This window comes from Microtus ochrogaster, chromosome 8 (assembly GCF_000317375.1).
Source record: "Microtus ochrogaster isolate Prairie Vole_2 chromosome 8, MicOch1.0, whole genome shotgun sequence".
In the NCBI taxonomy this organism is placed as follows: domain Eukaryota; kingdom Metazoa; phylum Chordata; class Mammalia; order Rodentia; family Cricetidae; genus Microtus; species Microtus ochrogaster.
The window spans coordinates 37,336,659-37,342,391 of record NC_022015.1 but is presented as its reverse complement, the minus strand read 5'-3'; positions in this window follow the sequence as shown (position 1 = coordinate 37,342,391).

Here is a 5,733-nt window from a genome sequence, read left to right as displayed (position 1 = left end):
CAGGCCCCCCGGTGGCCAGTGACAGAAACAAATGGGAGGCAGGGACAAAGGCCTGGGGAAGGCTGTGAGCCAAGGGATAAGGATCTGACACACTGCTGCAGCCTCTCTGCAGGCCACCATTGACATTGGACGGCATAGCCTAACCTGTCTCAGTGGTCCCTTTTGGCAGCTCCTGAGGTACCCAGTTGGGCACACCTGAGTCATGTGATCATACCAGTTGCCAGGGAGACAGAACAGTAGCCCCCTTTCACATCCTGGAGAGGGTTTTCATGCAGGGAAGGTGGGATGGGGTTGCTGGACTAGACAAATGACCCTTTCCTGCAGGGGCCACTGGGAACCACAGGCTCCTGCAAGATTGTTGGTGACTTCACAGACTGGCCACAGCCCCTGCAATGACCCTCAGAGTGTTAGGGTTCCAAAGGATCTCCTTTCCACCTGATAGAAAGACAGAAATGCCAAGTTTCCAGAGTCTCCTCTCTTGAAACAGCTGAGGACTGTGGTTCTAGGACCCAGCCCCTTCTGAATGAGTTCCCCTAAAACTGAAGCTACCACTACGTGCCCAGGGAGGTAGCACCTGCTGGATGGTGGGACTTGAACTCTCTGGACGTTTGTCACAAGTCACTTGCCTGGCAGGGAGGAGGCAGGGGCAAGGCTGAGGGAAAACAGGGACTCATCCTTTGTATGGCTAGGGTTTATGGTCACATGACACTGGGACAGAAGGCCAACATGCTGTGCTGTGAGGGCAATAACTCGGTAATTAAGAGCCCTGGATGCTCTTGCAGAGAATCTGGGTTCAGTTCCCAGCACCTACATGACAGCTTACGAATATCTGTAATTCCAGTTTCAGGGGATCTGACACCCTCTTCTGGCCTCCCTGAACACTGTACACATGTGACATGTGGTGCACATACATACATGCAGACACACACTCAGATACATAAACTAAAAATAAATCTCTTTAAAAAATTTCATGTGGTGGTGGTGGTGGTGGTGGTGGTGTGTGTACATGTATGTCCACACATGGCACAATATATATGTATATATATATACAACTTGTAGAAGTTGATTTTCTCCATCTATCATGTAAGTTCTATTGTGGAATAATATTTTAACCAGGCAAAGATGTGTTACATTTGCTTATGCTGAGGGATATCACATTAATTATGTGAAAGTCTGTTCCATTTGTTTCTGCTGCCTTTGTTAATGATTAAAGATGTGTTAGATTTGTTTTTTAAAAAATTTCAAACTGACTCTTTGCTAAGTAGACCGTGTCCCCATCCAGCACCCAGAGCACCTGAGCCCATGGTTGTATCTGGATAAAATGGGGTCCCTGAAAGACCCCAAGCCACACAATGGGTCTTTATGTGAAGAGGAAGCAGCACACAGGATTCAGGGAGAAAACACCATCTGTGACATAGGAGATAAGGCTTGTAAGGTTCCAGTCCTGCAGCACCTCCATCTGACCTTTTCTCAGGACAGGGAATGTGGACGTTTGTTATTGAAGACCCCCGTCTGTGACACTGGCCATAGTGGTTGAAGCTAATTCTCATGACCTCTGGGTAATATGAAGGCAGCTGTTGTATCACTGGGACCTGGGTCTGGCCAGCATTGTGTCCCTTAAGATTTGTGTCACACTAGCTGTCTCCAGGAGATGGGCTCAGGCTGAGGATTCTGCTCATGTCTCTCATGGCTAAGTGCTCCCCGGCAGTCCCTGGAGGTCCTCAGCAGTTCCCAATGGTCCCCAGGAGTTCCCAGAAGTCTCTGGGGGGTCTCCAGCAGTCTTCAGTGCTTCCCAGCAGTCCCTGGGGGTTCCTAGTGGTCCCCAGCAGTTCCTGATGCTCCCCAGCAGTCCCTAGATGTTTCCAGAAGTCTTTGTGGGTCTCCATCAGTCCCCGGTACTTCCCAGCAGTCCCTGGGGGTTCCTAGTGGTCCCTTGAAGTCCACAGTGGTCCCCAGTAGTCACTGATACACCCCAGCAGTCTCTGGGGGACCCTAGTGGTCCACAGCAGTCCTCGAGGGTTGCCAACAGTCCCCAGTGGTCCCCAGAGGTTTCCAGCAGTCCCCAGGTATCCCTAACAGTCCCTGGTGGTTCCTGGTGATCCCCGGTGGTCCCCAGCAGTCCCCACTCTTTTCTGTTTCCCTGGACACAGGGGATGCATCTTTGGAGCAGGTGGGCAGTGCTCAGCTGGCTAAGACTGTTACCATAACCCCAGGTCAAACTTAAGGCCAGAAGACAATGTTAACAGAACCCATTGTGTCACGGAACAGGTCAAAGACCCCCAGCACAGTGACCTTCTGAGTGCAGTTCTGAGGACCCAGGGGTAGCTGAGAGGATGTTTGTTTGTCAGTCCTGGAGCCATTCCAGCCTCCACCACCAAAGTCTCAAGAGGCAGCAAACTGCTTCCTCCAGCTACCAGCTGCCCCTCTAGACCAGGATCCATAGTGGTGCACATAGGTCCTCCCACAGCCAACTCCTGCCAACTGTGCCCAGCCCTGGCCTGCGCACCCAGCCTTCTACTGCTCCCCTGAGAGATGGCCATGAGCTGACAGGTCCACACAAGGACTTGGGGACCCCAGTGGACCCTTTAAGGTGGAAAGAGCTGTACAACCCAGCAGGGGCAACTGATTCCAGTGAGTTCCTACCCTTGCGTGGGTGGCGTCGAGGTTTGAGTGTAGGATGAAACCTGGCCCATTCTCAGAGAGATCCAAGGTCATGTGTCTATCTCAATCCCTGTTAGGGTGGCCTGGGGACACAGACTCCCTCTCGGCTTCTTAAGGACAAAGAAATCCTCACCCCCGCACGGCTGTCTCCAGAGGCACCGTGGGTGGTGGGTCCATTCCAATCCCTGTGGAGACACCTGAGGAGCAGTCCCATCACCCCCTTCTTAGGCTTCCTTCTCCTCTGGGAAGCTGACCCGCCCCCTCTTGGGTTCCCTCCTCCTCTGGGAAGTTGACCTAGCCCTGGAAAATAGGGCTTTGTGAAGAGTGGCCCCCAGAGCCCTGTCATTTGCAAGTGGTGACTGAGAGGGACTGGGAAGACATTCCAAAGGGACATACAAGGAGGTGACTGAGACCAGCTTTTGGGAGAGTAGGTTGAGTTGCTGGGCCTGTGTGTCCCTGAGGGCAGCCTGACCCCAGGATTCAACACGGTCCAAACCCACATTAAAGGAGGGCGAGGTGGCACTTGGGACAGACCGCTCCCTTCTACCAAGAACTCAGTGACTTTGAGCTTTGCCTTCTGTTCTTGGAAGGGGTATCTCAGGCCACCCCAGGGGCCATCTCCCAGAGGCCACTCCTTGGATCAGATGACTACAGGACTATTTCCATTGGCCGAGTGTGCCCTGAGGCCCCTTTGGGAACAGTAGATTCACAGATTGCTGCTCCTCCATTGTCTTATTTTAAACATTAGAACTCACTTTTCTGCCTAGAGACGTTTCCCACCAGCTCTCAACAAGCCTGAGATCGTTTGGCCTGTGGGGTAGCCCTGGCTTGGCCCGTGGCATAGTCCTGGCTTGGCTTATGGCATAGCCCTGTGGTCTTTGGGGACTCCATGTCCATGCCCCTAATCTGCTGTTGGAGTTTTGCCTGTGTTGCTGTACCGAGCCTTCTGTCAATGCTATTTGCTCTTTGCGAAGGCAGCCTGCTTCCTTTGATGGCATATTGAGCACAAATATTTGCCTCATTAATTAGAGTCCATTTAACTCCAAAAACTCAAGTGGAGTGGGCAGCCTCCAAGGTTAAAAGTTAGTCAGCCCTGGGACTGCCCTTCACCCTGGCCTCATCACTGGGAGTAAACAAGCCAGGTGTTAGTGGCAGGTCAGCATGCCTAGGTGTAGGTCATGAGTGCAGTGAAGGACAGGGCAGGGCAGTGCTTTGCCCTGTTGTTTCTAGAACCTTCTTCTCACGACTCCTGGCAGCAATGTGTAGTCACTGGTGTGTGCTTCCCTGCAAACACCGTAGAGAAATGGTGCAAGGTCACACAGCACCACAGAAAGAGTTCTGAAACTGAGCAGAACCTTTTAGAAGAGTTGGGCCTGGGATTGGATCCAGGGCCCCCACTTCCTTGCTGTGTGGGTCCTGGCATATTCTTCTCCTCCACGTGTCATGTTCCAAGGCAGTACATGGGCACACTCATTTTGACATCACGTGGCTGGGACTGAGGGTAAAAATCATACGGGCGGGAGTGGGGAGGTTGAGACTGATTGTGTTATCTGGCCAGGCTTCTGAGCCCCAAGCACCACCTCGCTTTTTCTCTGTAGAGTCAGAGCTGTGCTGGGCTCAGTGTGAAGGGCTAAAAAAGCTGGGCATGGTGGCACACACCTTTGATCCTAGCAACCAGGAGAAAGAGGTGTGCCGATCTTGGTCTACAAAGTGAGTTCAAGGACAACCAGATGTACACAGAGAAGCCCTGTTTTGATAAGCAAAATAAAACAAAACAAAAATCAGCCAGGCACGATGGTACATACCTTTAATCCCAACATTAAGGTGGTAGAGGTAAGAGATTCTTTATGGGTTCAAGGCTAGCCTGGTTTACAAAGCGAGTTCCAAAACAGCTAAGGCTATATAGAGAGACCTTGTCTTAGAAAAATAAAATCAGATGAAAGGTCCAGAAAGACTAGAAAAAAAATGTTTGCTGTGCTTAGATTAACCCTCAGGATTCTTATGTCTGCAATCCCAGCCTGGAGGGTGCAGAGACAGGAAAATCACTGGGGCGTATTAGCCCAAGTGAGTTCCAGGTTAAGAAAGAGAAATTGAAAACCTAAAGGAGAAAGTGCTTGAGGAAGATAATCAATGCCAAGTTGTGGCCTCCACTCACATATAAGCCACACAGAGATAGAAGATAGGTAGGTAGAGAGACAGATGGACAGACAGAGAGATGGAAGGGCAAATGGACAGATGGATGAATAGATAGATAGATAGATAGATAGATAGATAGATAGATAGATAGATAGATAGATAGATAGATAGATGATAGATAATACATAGATAGATAAACTTAGTGCAATCATCAAATCTTTGGCCACTTACCTGCCCTACTGGCCACCACCAGCCCCTGCCTAATCATCTAGCGTCCCTACTCTGCACCCACAGCTACCTCTGCCAGCACCGGGCACCTGGCAGCCCCACACCTCTCATGGCTTTCCAAGATGGTGGCTACTGTGAGCCCAGCCAGCCTCGCACAGAGACCAGTCTTCCCCGTACCCCCGCATCCTGCTAGTCATGAAGGATGTGGGATGGAGGATCACCTGACCCTCGCTTGAAGGTCCACAAACTCCCTCCTCCACCTCCTTGCCTTCTGGATGTCATTCTGCCTAAGCTGCCTAAGACCTTGAGGTCTCTAGAGGTGGTGGAAGGGGCAGGGACTCTGTATCTACAACCGTAGGGAAACCATGGTCTCTGCTGTGGTGAGACTTTCTGCCGTTGCAGCAGGCTTTCTAGGTAAGTGAGCTTCCCAAGCTGCACTTCAGGAACTCCAGCTATAGCTTGTTGGAGGGCTGTGAGGAAGGGGATAGGGGTCCTCCCTCCTCCAGTCTGCAGTGAGCCCCGGGTGGGGCGTCTCTTTTTAGTTTTAAAAATTCATTCGTTTATCTTGTGGATGTGCATGTAGGTATGTATGTAAGTGGTGTGGGTCCGTGTGGGGATGTATGTAAGTGGTGTGGGTCCATGTAGGGATGTATGTAAGTGGTGTGGGTCCGTGTAGGGATGTATGTAAGTGGTGTGGGTCCGTGTAGG